General features: G+C 41.3%; 2 long non-coding RNA genes across 5 annotated transcripts in view; one reads left to right on the top strand and one right to left on the bottom strand.

Annotated features, from left to right (window-relative positions):
- The window catches only part of LOC135229559 (uncharacterized), an 847,392-nt gene that overhangs the window by 511,626 nt on the left and 321,823 nt on the right, over positions 1-13,943 (bottom strand). For all 4 annotated transcript variants that reach the window (XR_010320246.1, XR_010320245.1, XR_010320248.1 and 1 more), the window contains exon 3: positions 2,735-2,882. This is a non-coding gene — a long non-coding RNA (uncharacterized LOC135229559). The remainder of the gene's footprint in view (positions 1-2,734; positions 2,883-13,943) is intronic.
- The window catches only part of LOC135229561 (uncharacterized), a 690,153-nt gene that overhangs the window by 483,968 nt on the left and 192,242 nt on the right, over positions 1-13,943 (top strand). The window lies entirely within an intron of this gene.

The following is a 13,943-nucleotide window of genomic DNA, read 5'->3' as shown; positions in this document are numbered from 1 at the left end:
TTATATCTCAAAAGAGACTGACTTAAAACACAACTTAATCTTGTAGATTGAGCCCGGCCTCCTTAACATAACTGCTTCAAATTTTCGCTCATTAACATCATAGAGGTAGGATTTACAATACATTGGAAAATCACATCAGCTGACAAAATGGTGGATAATCGCACAATACTGGGAAGCATGGCCTAGTCAAGCTGATATATACATTTTGGGAAGACAGAGTTTAATCCATAACACCTAGTATGCAGCTATCGACCTGTTAATGCCTTTTTCTCCATACCCATTTGGAAGTATCACCAGAAACAGTGTGCCTTCTCTCTGACCTAAGTATATAAGGACGAAATAATATAGAGGAATCTCTGTTACATTTTCTCCATCTTACCGTTATTTGGCCTCATAGGCAGACCCAGTCACTTAATTGCACGGCAGAATGAAGAGATTAAAGCCCAACATTCTTGCCAGTGGACCAGGAAGGTAGCTGCTCAGACATCAGAGAGCCTCAGAGAGACAGAGACCAGGTGGCTCAAGAGAGGGATACCATAAAGTTGTTTTTCATACCCCCCTCCACTCCCATAGTTGCATATGCTTTCCTCTGACCCCAAGAAGTAGATCAATCCTTTGAGAACTGCATTATGGGTTAGAACACCAACAAGGTCCCAGACTGAGTGACACTCCCATAGATTACATCCAAATATCATTGCAAAGTCTTCAAAATCTGAACTGACATCTGAGCCACAGCATCCAGAAGTTGGGAAAGAACATGCAGCCTGAACATAACTGGGTCAAGTGATTGCTAAAACAAACAACATCGACATTTTCTGTAAGATTGAAGTAAGACATAGTCTTAGAATCATAGACAAAAACTTTAAAAAGCTACTTTAACCATGCTCAAAGAAGTAACAGTCACACCTTAGAAAAATAGAAAAATACATAGAAACCATTCACAAATGAAAATTTTAGACAGGAAAAATAGAGATAAAAAATTCACTTGACCAGCGGAATGCTGTTGACAGACAAAAGGATCAATGAGATGAAAATAGTTCAATTGAAAATATCCAATCTGAAAACAGAGGACAAATATTGAAAAAAAAATGAACAGAGCCTCAAAAAAATCCAAAAATACCTAACATTTATTTATTGGAATTCCATAAGGTGTAGAGAAAATATATAGTGTAGAAAAAAATATCTGAAGAAATACTGGCTCAACACTTTCCCAATTTGTTGAAAGACATAAACTTACAGATTCAAGAAGCTATGCAAACTCCAACAAGTTAAACTCACATAATTTTACACCCAAATGCCTCACTGTCAATTGTGGAATAACAAGGACCAAGAAAATATCTTCAAAGAAGCTAGAGAGAAAACAACTCATTTCACACAGGAGAAACCATTGGAATGACTCTGTATTCATCATCAGAAGCCATGGAGGCCAAAAGGCTGTGAAAACAACATTTTTTCAACACTGAAAGAAAAGAAACATTAACCCAGTGTTCTATAGGCTGTTATTTCCTTCATGAGTAAAGGAAAAATATTGACATTCTCAGGTGAAGGACGCTTAAGAGAATTCATCGCCACCAGACTTGTTCTAAATGAAACACTAAGGAAGTTCTTCAGGTGGTAGACTTGGAATTTCAGGAATTATGGAAAGCAACAAAGTCGAAAGTACCTTCTGAAGTTTGCCGTTCAGCCAAAGATTAGACAGGTCTACAAAACAAACAATAACACACGTGAAGAAAGTGTTTCTTAGTTCAATCGTGTGTATGAGACCAAAGGTGCAAAACCTGCCCAAAAGCACAGAAAAGAGGGCAGGATGGAACAGGAATCATGGCGGATGGGAACGGGGAACTGGAGCATAGAAGAGAATATGGACACATCATGAATATTGCCACCAATGTCACAAACCAATTGTGTATAAATGGCTGAACAAGAAAGTAATTTGCTTTGTAAAGTTTCAAATAAAGCACAATAAAAATTTTTTAAAAAGTGGTAGGTATCTGGGTAAACATATTACGCCAACCCTGCTGTCACTGCACAACATGGCGCAGGACTCCCCTCTTTGGATAGACTTGCTAGCCTATTGGAAACACTTTGGAATATACTCTTGGTGGCAAATTAGTATTAGAGAATGGGATTATTTTGAAAATATGAGATGTCTGTACTCATGTCTGGTGAATAAACTGGATAATAAAATTTTCAGAGCGAAATGAGATGTTCTAACAGAAAAATAGGCCTGAATTCCCACGTGGGCCATGAGCCTAATCTGAAGGCCTTTCCCAGAGAGGCATTTCAGGCACTTCTAGAGCAGCAGGAGCACTGGGGAATGCATGTATCAACCTCCCCCAGGGCCTTCTCTGAGGAGTAAGTACCTGCTTTAGTACTAAGCTTAAAAAAAAAAAAGCTTAGGGGTTCATAAATAGTCATTCTGCATAAGGTCTTCAGGTTCAAGTCTGTAATCCAGCTGGGATTCTGTGTGTGCTGCATCTCTGCATCAAAAGAACATGCTTCTAGAAGCAGAATGCCAGGAGAGAGGCGGTTGGGCAGTTGGGGGTGGGGGGTGCTGCGCAGACAGGGGTGCCCAAGGGAGGCACAATATAGTCATTCTGCAGCAGGTCTAGTCCTTCTGCATAAGAATTAGAATGCTTCTGTCAATGCATAATAGTTTACATGCAGGACATAAACAAAGTGACTGAAGGACAAAGTCAAATAGTAAACCAAGCCACTCCCTGTCAATCCTTACCTGAGAGGGTCTTCATGAAGACTTCCGGGGATGGAGAAGGACACAGTAAACGCTGATTTATTTTACCTCTTCCTTCCTCAAGAAACAGGAACTGGTGTTAAGACGTCAGGTGTCAAGCCCCAAACTCCTCTTCTGGTCTGTATTTAAGCTGTATAATAAAACTGGGATCAGGCAATCAGCCGTGAGCAGACAGACCCAGAGTATTCCCAGTGCCCCACATCTTTGAGCTCCAGTGAGATCCTGTTCTTAGTCACTAGATTAGCAGAGGAGCTGAAAGACTGAAATTCCGTGTTTTAAGGCAACTTGGGCTTCAAACAGTCACATATTGCTAAAGTCGTATTTCTCTGTGTTAATTTATGATCCTTAACTCAAATCTGGAGTTTGGAGCTCATTTTGATAACTCCTCATTAGTCTGCATAGACTAGAGTCTGCTCACAGTCAGTGATGACAATGGAGGAAACAAAGTCCCTAGCCCAGAGGAGGGACTGCTCCCCATATTTGGGGCAATGCCCCTGGGAAGCATCGGCGAGGTGCACTTTGGCCTCTGTGGCTTTGCCTTCTGCTCCTGGAATTGCACCCTGGGGGCCTCCATATGCAGACCCAGAGTCCGTGGGTGACCACAACTCCCCCGTTCTGGGTCATCGTCCGGACACACGTTGCGATATGCTTTCTGCCCTCCTTTCCAGCATAAGCGCTGCGATCACAAGTGGCAGAACCAGTTCTCAGGTCCAGACCCTAGACCTTGCCCTCCTTGGCCTTAGGCTTCCCTAGTCCTGGTGGAACCTGCAAGCCTGGCGGATGCGAGGTTAGCACCCGGCTGGGTGGGCTTGGGCCTGTCTCAAAAGGCTCATGGCGCACTCAGGTTCCTCCTCCTTGGAGCCTGTGGGCTTGCAGTGGGCAGCCCGGCATCTCGTGCCTCCCTTGGGAGCCCTCTCTGAGCAGCAGCTCCCCTCCCCCTCCCCCGCCAACCACCCAACAGTCGCACTGCCTGCTTTCTGCTTCTAGAAGCGTGTTCTTTTGATGTACACATGCAGCACACACAGAAGCTCAGTTGGATTACAGACTTGAACCTGAAACGCACAACTTTAAAACTACTAGACGGGGGGGGGAGGTTATTGGCAGTGAAAAAAGCAAAAAAAAAAAAAATAAGAAAGAGAACAATTACAAAAAAAGTATTAGAAGACTGTATCCTCACATTATGGACTCAAGAAAGTTGCGGATAAACAACCGCGTAGATAGCATACTGTTGTCTCTTTGCAAATAAGTCTTAAATGAGGGAATTTGGTACCGGGAAGAGTTGCAGAGCCTGACTTTGGGGAAATCTGGGATTGATGAATTGCCTTGCATGAGGCTACAAGCCCTGATAATCAATATTTGAAGATGAGATTCGAGCAACCTAGAACATGCATCAGAATTTTTTCTAAGTAAATTAGCACCAGAAGATGCCTTTAACCACTAAATAAAATGGGTCAGTAGTTCAAGATCTCCCTAAAAAGAAAACGGCAGACCTAGATCGTTTCCAGTCAGGTTCCAGCAAACATGCAAGAAACAGTCATTTTAATCTTGTACATAGTCAACAGAGATTAGAAAACCATGAGATACTCCCCTAACTTGATCCTTAAGGCTAGTTTAAAAATGATAACAAATTAGAGAAGGATGGTAGAAGAAGAGTTAGAGGACAAGCACACTCAGTAACTGAGATGCAAAACTCTACGTAAGATGCCAGCAAAGGAAATCCAGCAAAGTATAAACCACGTAACATGCCATGATCATGTAGGCATACAAATTTGAGTGAACGTTAAAGATTTAGTAATTTCATTCACCACATGCATAGGTGAAAGAAGAGAAGACATATGCTCACCTCAAGAGATGGGGGCAAAGCAGGTTGATAAAATCCAATCACATGGAGAGATAAGGACTAGGAGCAAATATGGAACAGAAAAGGAGTTCCCGAACGTGGAAAACTACAACTAGCATGATAGTTCATGGTGACGTGTGGGACATTCTCTTTAAAATTAATAAACAATAAAATAAGGGTGCTTCTATCATTACTTTTATTAAACATTGAACACCGGAAGTGTAAGCTAGTACAAAAAGAGAAAAAGTATAACTGCTATTCATAGATTATAGGACTGTCTCCATTGAAAACTGTAGAAAATACCGGAATTAATAGTAATCATAAATAAAAAATAAATTGAAATTTCAATGCATCAGCATCAAGCTGACTCTGTCATAGCTCTTAGGTGAAAGCAAAGGACACTGATAGGGAAAGAGCAGGTTCGGGTGGTCTAGACCAAGGAGGGAAGAAAATTATTCTGCACTGGGCTGAACTTATAAGAACGGGTCTTATGTGTGTTAGTTACCTAGTCCCTCCATAACAAAAAATAACACAACTGGATGGCTTTAAAGAACAGAAATTTATTTTCTCACAGTTTAGCAGGTGGTCGTTCGAATTCAGGGCATGGCTGTAGTGGGAGGTCCTTCCTTGTCTACCTCAGCTTCTAGTAGATGCCAGCAATCATTTGTGTTCCTGGCCTTCTAGAAGCATCTGTCTTCTTTGTCTGTCTTCCTTTTCACCTGTTTGAGTCTGTGTGTATTCTGCTCCTTTTATAACTAAGAAGAGTTAGGCTTAGGACCCACCCTACATTGGTATGACCTCATTCACATAATAAAAGCAGGCCCCCTCTTTCCTAACAAGGTCAGATTTACAGGTACAGGGGTTAGGATTTCCACAGACATTTTGGAGGGACACAATTCAATCCCTAACAGTCGACTTACCAGATATTCTGGATTGAGAGTACTCGCATGAACAGCTGAGAGTGGTTCCAATTCTTTGCTACATTCGTTGGCTGAAACTTGTCTCAATGGTCACCCAAAGGAATGCTAGAGCAATTTATTGTGTAGGACCTGGCCAACCATTCCTAATCAAGTCCATTGTGTGGAAAAACACACAATCCCATCACCAAAGCCTTGAGAAATTCATGGATAAGAAAAGAATGGTGGTTGGAACCAAGAATTGTTTCATAGCCTAGATAACATGGTACAGGTGTTAGATATTCACATGGAGATGTCAGGTAATAAAACTTCACCCCACATGGGGATGTCAAGGATAATACCAACAGCTAATGTTCATTGAGTACCTACACTGGTGCCAGGCACTCCTGTGCTTTTTCTTTCATGTTTGCTTTTCATGATGGCCATATGAGGAATGTATCATTATAATGCCTAAAGAGGTCAATACAGAGAGCTAGGCTCACATTTGAATATATGAGTCTGGACCCAGGAGGAGTTTGAATGGATGGAGGTATAAACCTCACGTCCTTAGCTACAAATAGACAGCAGTAAACTCACTGAGGCATCCTAGAGAGAGGGTGTCAATAGAGAGAGGAACAGGCACCAAGCCCAAGGGTACTCGGGTATCTAGAAGCCTGCCAGGTGAACAGCAGCCAACAAGCCTCTCTGAAGTCCAGTGTGGTTCCTGGAGGGTTGTCTGTCCTTGCTCTCAGCTGCATTTCCCCAGTGCCCCTCCCACCTGCACTGGGTTGTCCCCTTCATGAGGACAGGGGCAGTGTGTACCTTTCACCACTGTATCTGCATAACATAGACTACTTCTGGCCCATGGAATATACTGACTGAATGAAAAATAAACGATAAGTACGTAAAATCCTTCGTAGTTGATACCTTGGGATACATTAAGGAGCTTCATGAGTAAGAGGGAGAAAAACTGATCAGGGCTGCTTCTGAGACCATCTCTTAGGCGTAAAGAGTGTTAAACAATAATTAAACAAAGAGATTTAATGGCAGAGATGTATGTTAAAAAGATGTAAGTATACGTTGAAGATTACTAGAAACATGCACATTTATTATTGCAACTATAGTTCAAATTGTTAAAAAAAATATACTACATGCACACAGAATATTATAAAGTAATTTAATGCTCTCATTAAAAAAAACAAAAAAAATTATCATGAGAAAAGACTAATGATGAATGAAAATATCAGGATATAATATCCGTGTTAATATACATAAATGTGTGTGCTAATACACACATAAAACCAGTTGCCATTGAGTCAGTTCTGATTCATGATGACACCAGCGTGCCAGAGTAGAACTGTACTCCATAGGGGTTTCAATGGCTGAGTTTTCGGAAGTAGACTGCCAGACCTCTCTTTCATAGCAATTCTGGGTGGACCTGAACTCCAACTTTCTGTCAGCAGCTCAAGATATTAACCATTTGCACCAACCAGAGACTCTAACACACATACATGCCAATGTAAGTAAGATAACAGACATATCGGAACGTTAGTAATTTATTCTATGCATTACGTATGTTTTCTTGTTATTTATTGCATACTTTCCCATTGCTTCCAAGTTTTTGAGGAATAGAATGTACTTCTGGAAAAATTCATGAGAGATTTTTAAGTAATGAAATAATCAACAGAAACAGAATGAGTAAATCTGTGGCAAGGCAGCCCATGAACCCAAGATTACAGTAACACTGGTATGAAAAGCAGAATTGTGGAGTCCTGAAGCTCAGTGGTCCCATGCATGCATCAGGAAAGAGGGAAGAGCAAATAAACAAGGAGAAAATACAGTGAGCCAGAGGAGTGGGAGCCCTCTGTTGTGGGCACAGTTTTCTCATGAAACTTTAGATGGACACAATGGGTGGGATTATCCACTTCCATCACACAAACATTTTTATTACCCTTGATTTTAACGGAACTATGTTATAAAAACAAATGATAAAATAAAGTATAATAAAAGAATAAATCTCATAGTGGACTACTATCATTTTCCCCAGCCACTGAGGAGGGCAGGAAACACACACGGGAAAGAAGATGGAGCAGTGTGAAGAATCATGCTTAGTGAGGAGGGGAGTGTTTCTGAGACAGGCCTTACTTGCTACCACCTAGGGAAGCAGGCAGCCGTGCAGGACCAACTGGAAGAAATGGCACATTATTTCTGAGACCTACTCCAGCTCATAACAAATTATGGATAACATGGGGAAGAATGAGATTTCCAGGACACTTAATTGTTCTCAGGAGAAACGTGTACACAGAAAAAGAGGCAGTCATCTAAACAGAACAAGGAATACTGCATGGTTTAAAGTCAAGAAAGGTGTGCATCTCCATTGTATCCTTTCACCATACCTATTCGACCTGTATGCTGAGCAAATAATCCGAGAAGCTGGACTGTCTGAAGAAGAATAAGGCGTCAGGATTGGAGGAAGACTCATTAATAACCTGAGATATGCAGATGATACAATCTCGCTTGTTGAAAGTGAAGAGGCCTTAAAGCATTTACTGAAGAAAATCAAAGACTACAGACCAACAGCCTAACAACAGGACCAATAAGCAACATCAGGACAACGGAGAAAATGTTGACATCACTAAGGGCTTCATTTTACTTGGATCCACAATAAACACCCATGGAAGCAGCAGTCAAGAAATCAAATGACACGTTGCATTGGGCAAATCTGCTGCCAGAGACCTCTTTAAAGTGTTCAAACGCACAGATGTCACCTTGAAAACTAATGTGCCCCTGACTCAAGCCATGGTGTTTTCGGTCACCTCATACGCACACGAAAGGTGGGCAATGAATAAGGAAGACTAAAGAAAAATTGAAGGCACTGAATTACGGTATTTGCAAAGAATATTGAATATACCACGGACTGCCAAAAGAATGAACAAATCTGTCTTGAAAGAAGTACAGCCAGAATATTCCTTAGAAGCAAGAATGGCGAGGCTTCATCTCACATATTTTGGACATGTTGTCAGGAGAGATCGGTCCCTGGAGAAGAAAGTCATACTTGGTAACAAGTGGCCACAACAATCGGCTCAAACATAACAACGACTGTGAAGGCGACGATAGGTAGTTTAACATACATTTTGACCCATACGAATTAAAATTTAAACAATTATTTCATGCCTTTTTGTAGCGGTTTCAGAATATACAATTAAAATAAATGTAAACAATTAATAGAAAAAATCTCTGAAAATAAAATTTAATTTTTTTAAGTCACTGCTCCATACCCCAAATCTAAATGGCTTGATATAAAGCACTGGTCTTTGTGATTCACAAAAAGCAGGTGCCAATTCCTGAACAAGAACTGAAGTGACAGGAGAAACTCCCCATGCTGTTAGAGCCCTGAGTGTGGGCCCTAATCCAATAATCTGTCCTCATTAATTCCTTTTCATTTCATCTCTGTGCAAGAGGGGAGGGAGAAGGTGAGAGAGGGTTACATGTGCCTATTCTGTTCTTTAGCATCTAGTTCACTGCCAGGAACAAGTATTCATAAGAGGCTACAAAACATTAAAGTACAAATAAGGAGGAAAACCTCCTAGTATATATATGTATTAGGTGGCACAAAGAGTTAAGTGCTCAGCTACTAACTGAAAGGTTGGCAGTTTAAATCCACTCAGTTGCCTTGGAAGAAAGGCCTGGCAATCTACCTCCAAATGGTCACAGCTATTGAAAACCGTATGGAGGGCAGTCCTACTCTGAAAACTCACGGGGTCGTCATGAGTGAAAATCTCCTCAACGGCAACTGGATTGGTAATCTATATATGGCATAAATGTTGGGAAAATTAGCTTCTGAACATATACACGGCATACAGAATACACTGCACATTAGTATTATGTGCCAAAACCCACTGTCATCAAGTCGATTCTAACTCATAGTGACCCCAAAGGACAGAGTAAAACTGCCACATAGGGTTTCCAAGGCTGTAAGTCTTCACTGAAGCAAGCTGCCACATCTGTCTCCTGCAGAGAGGCTGGTGGGTTCGAACCACTGACCTTTCAGTTAGCAGCCAAGTTCTTTAGCCACACAGCCACTAGGGCTCACTGCTGTCATGTACAGTGATTACATAAGCAAATTCTGAAACAAACTGCCTGGGTTTAAATCCTAACTCAATCTATCAGCTGGTTGATCTGGGCACGTTACTTTACCTCTCACTGCCTCAGTTTCCCATTTCTAAAATGGGTCTTATTCAAAAGGTTGTTACGCAGGTTAAATAAAACACACAAGGCACTTAGAAAAAGGCCTTACACACAGAATGAACACAATAAATGTTAGCTTTCATAATTATTAAGGGAATACAAACAGCTTAGTTGAAGAAACTTCCATCGAGAAATAGTTGCGTTCCAAAATTCATGTGTAAAGTCATTTACATCAACTGTTAAAGTTGTATGTTTAGATTCAAGTGATTACTGAGGTGTGTTATGATCTTGAACAGAGTTCAGGGGACTATACAGGCTGACTCTGCATGCCCTTCTCCTGCACATCCATTCCATCTCCCTTGGAGCCCAGACATCATGTTATCAATTAAACCCCTCCCACACTGGTGGTGTACTGTTTAAGAGCTACAGCTGCTAACCAAAAGGTCATCAGTTCAAATCCACCAGGCGCTCCTTGGAAAGTCTATGGCACAGTTCCGCTCTGCCCTATTGGGCCGCTATGAGTTGGAATAGACTCAGTGGCAATGGGTTTTTAATGGGTATGAGTTAACTGTTCAGTGCTTAAAGACATATCAAAAGCAACCACGAACACAAAAGTATAGTAAAAAGTTCTTATTTCAGAATAGCAAAACCTTTTTCTAACACAGTGGTGTATTAGGGTGGACTGTGTATCAAGAGGAGGCCTGGTGGCATAGTGGTTAAGAGCTCAGCTGCTAACCAAAAGGTCAGCAGTTCGAATCCACCAACTAGTCTTTGGAAACTCTATGAGGTAGTTCTACTCTATGCTATAGGGTCTCTATGAGTTAATATCAACTAGGGTCTGTATGGGTTGGAATCAACTTGATGGTGACAAGTTTGATTTGGTTTGGATTAAATTATGACCCTAAAAAATGTGTGTCTCAACTTGGTTAGGCCATGATTCCCACTATTGCATAGTTGTCCTTCATTTTGTGATTGTAATTTTACTGTAAGAGGATTAGGGTGGGATTGTAACACCACCCTCACTCAGGTCACCTTTCCCTGAGGTGTGGCCTGCACCACCTTTTATCTCGCAAGAGGTAAAAGGAAAGGGAAGCAAGCGGAGAGTTGGGGTCCTCAGACTATCAAGAAAGCAGCACCAGGAGCAGAGCATGTCCTCTGGACCCAGGGTCCCTGCACCTGAGAAGCTCCTTGACCATGGGAAGGCTAAGGACAAGGACCTTCTTCCAGAGCCGAAAGAGAGAGAAAACTTTCCCTTAGAGCTGATGCCTTGGACTATTCGCCTACTTTAATGTGAGGTATTAAATTTCTCTTGGTTAAAGCCATCCACTCATGGTATTTCTGTTATGGCAGCACTAGATGATGAAGACAGTGGGTAAAGGTGGAAGAGGTGGATGAAGGACAAAAAAAGAAAAATGGACAACAAGAGAAATATAAGAATTCAGAGAACTGTGAAAATTTAATTCCTGAATATACTTTCTTTCTCCTCCCTGTAACTGTAAGGACTTTTCTCATATACAGCATATATAAGTAAATCCTTGCAATATTTAAAACACTTAGATTTTTGTAAAACTCATTCTCTGAAAACTCATGGTGGCCCCATTAATTTGTGGCTTAAAAACAACTCAGAACTAAAAAGAAACATAAATAAATAAATAAAGGCGCTGCTGTCATTTGCGGGTGATGTTCTTTTCCTGTTATCCACAACCCACACACTTGGGAGTTAATTTTCCAGGGTCAGTGTTCATAGACCATCCTCTTTCTCTTACCACCACCCCACCACCCTTAATTATTTAGAAAAGGCAGGGCCAGTCAGTGCTCCAAACATCAAGATTTCTCTCCAAAATGCCAACTCGCACTTGGGGAGCAGGCTACATTCTCAGCTATCAGCAATTCCACTAGCCCGTGCAGATAAGGAACATGTCTCCACTGAACTGTTCGTTGTAATTAAAAAAAAAAAAAGTAAAAAACTGTTTCTTAAAACCAGAAAAAAAACAAAAAAAACAGGCATTTCCCTATTACCCACCCACCCCACTCTCCCACACCGAGTGCTCCCCTCACCACACACACACTCAAATATTTCCTACCAAGGGTGTGTCCCAAGCACGGGGTCTGGCTCCACTCTTCTTTTACACCCCTTGGAGGCCTCTGGAGAAACCATACCTTTGGTTGGCAATTCCCTGAACCCTGCCTATTCAAGCTGGCACTTATTCAAAAAGGCAGGTGAGTCTTCAAGTCAGGTTTTTAAAAGGAGTTTAAGAGGAGCCAGGTGATATGCCTACTCACCCTCAAGTTTCTCAAAGGTAATAATTTCTTGAGATGTGTACAATGTCTCAACTATGGGTTAATTAAATCCCTTAGGATGGTGGGCATAGGAAAATCCTCCATCTCAATGCCCCCCACTTTGAAAAAAAAGAGGGGGAATCTCCAAAATCACAAATTTGAATTTCTACATACTTGATTGAACTAAGGAATAAGTTCCTCATGTGTGTTATTCTTGGTTTGAGCCTGGTGGTGCAGTGGTTAAGAGCTCAGCTGCTAACCAAAAGGTCTGCTGTTTGAATCCAACAGCTGCTCCTTAGAAACCGTATGGGGTAGTTCTACTCCGTCCTAGAGGGTTGCTAAGAGTCAGAATTCACTGGATGGCAATTGGTTTGTTTGTTTTTCAATCTTTGGCTGAAAGGTAGACTTTGTTATCAATTTATTAAATCAACTGGTAATTTGCTGGATATTTCTCGTACAGGAACTTATGATGTCTTCAAATCCAGCTAATCAGGTTTAGGGAGAGAGAAACTTCTCTACCTTAGCCTCCCTGCCACTCCCACACCTTTTTCATTGATTTCCATGCCCTGTTTAAGTAACATCATTCATTACTTCTCACTATCTAGGTTATCTGAGCCAATTCATGGCAGTCAATTCCACCTGAGCCCTAGGATACCCTCATTTACATACTCTGCCCTGTTGTTCCTTCACAAATGGCTGACCTCACATCTCCCCTTGAATGTCTACTAGGCATCTCAAACTTAATGTGGTTCAAATAAAATTCTTCGTCCAAGTGTCTTATCTACCTCCCAGTCTTCCTTATCTCAGCAAATGTTCTCACTATCGTCTGGGTTGTTCAGGACAAAAACCTAGAAATCATCCTTGATTTCTCTCCTTTATTCAAATCTTGTATCCAATCCATTGACACATATTCTGGACTCTTGGCGCTACCTTAAAATAAATCCTGACTCTATCCACTTCTCACTACCTCCACCTTACAGCCACCATCATCTCTTGGTTAAAACTGGACTCCATGCCACCGATCTTCCCTCTTACAGTCTACATAACAGCATCACCTCAGTGGCTTCTCATGGCAATTAGGAAAAATTCCCAAATCCTTCCCATGGTCTTTCATGATGCGGGGCTTGCCCACCATACTAACCTCATTTCCTAACAGTCTTCCCTCGGTTCACTCCACACTAGCCATGACTTATTTCCTGAGCTTCCTCAAAACATGCCAGAACACTTGGTTATTTAAGGGCCTCAGAAACAACTCTTTCCTTTATTGGCAATATCCTCCCTCCAGAACTTCATACAGCTATTCTCTCCTTTGATATAGGTCAGTTATCTCCTCAAATATCCTGATCCCATAAGCCTTTACTAACTATTAATCTAAAACAGCTCACCCCACTCATTCCCTCACATGCAACTCTGTCTTATTTTCAAAATATTTAGCTCTCCTTGACATTTTTTGTTAATTATTACCTGTAAATGTATTTTTTGTGGTTGAGAATATATGCAGCAAAACATACACCAACTCAACAGTTTCTACCTGTACAATTTAACGACACTGGTTACATTCAAGTTGTGCAACCATTCTTACCCTCCTTTTCTGAGTAGTTCCTCTGTCATTAGCATAAACCCACTGCTCCTTAAGGTTCCTATCTAATCTTTTCAGTAGCTGTTGTCAATCTGATGCCATATAGACAGTTCTTAAAAGAGCATATGCTCAAGGTAGACCATTTTTATTAGTTAAGTAGCTAATGTTCTGGAGCCCTCGTGGCACAGTGGTTAAGTGATACGGTAGCCAAGCAAAAGAAGAGCAGTTTGAATCCACCACCTACACCTTGGAAACTCTATGGGGCAGTGCTATTCTGTCCTACAGGGTCTCTGAGTCGTAATCAACTCAACAGCAACAGTATGGTGTTTCCTTTTTTATACTTCAGTTTTAAGATGATTCAACGGAATGCTTTTGGTGTAATGTTTAAAGATTATCTCACGGCAATAG

Source organism: Loxodonta africana, unplaced genomic scaffold (genome assembly GCF_030014295.1).
Source record: "Loxodonta africana isolate mLoxAfr1 unplaced genomic scaffold, mLoxAfr1.hap2 scaffold_39, whole genome shotgun sequence".
Classification (NCBI taxonomy): domain Eukaryota; kingdom Metazoa; phylum Chordata; class Mammalia; order Proboscidea; family Elephantidae; genus Loxodonta; species Loxodonta africana.
The sequence above is the reverse complement of the archived record's forward strand: the minus strand, read 5'-3'. Positions and strand labels throughout refer to the sequence as shown.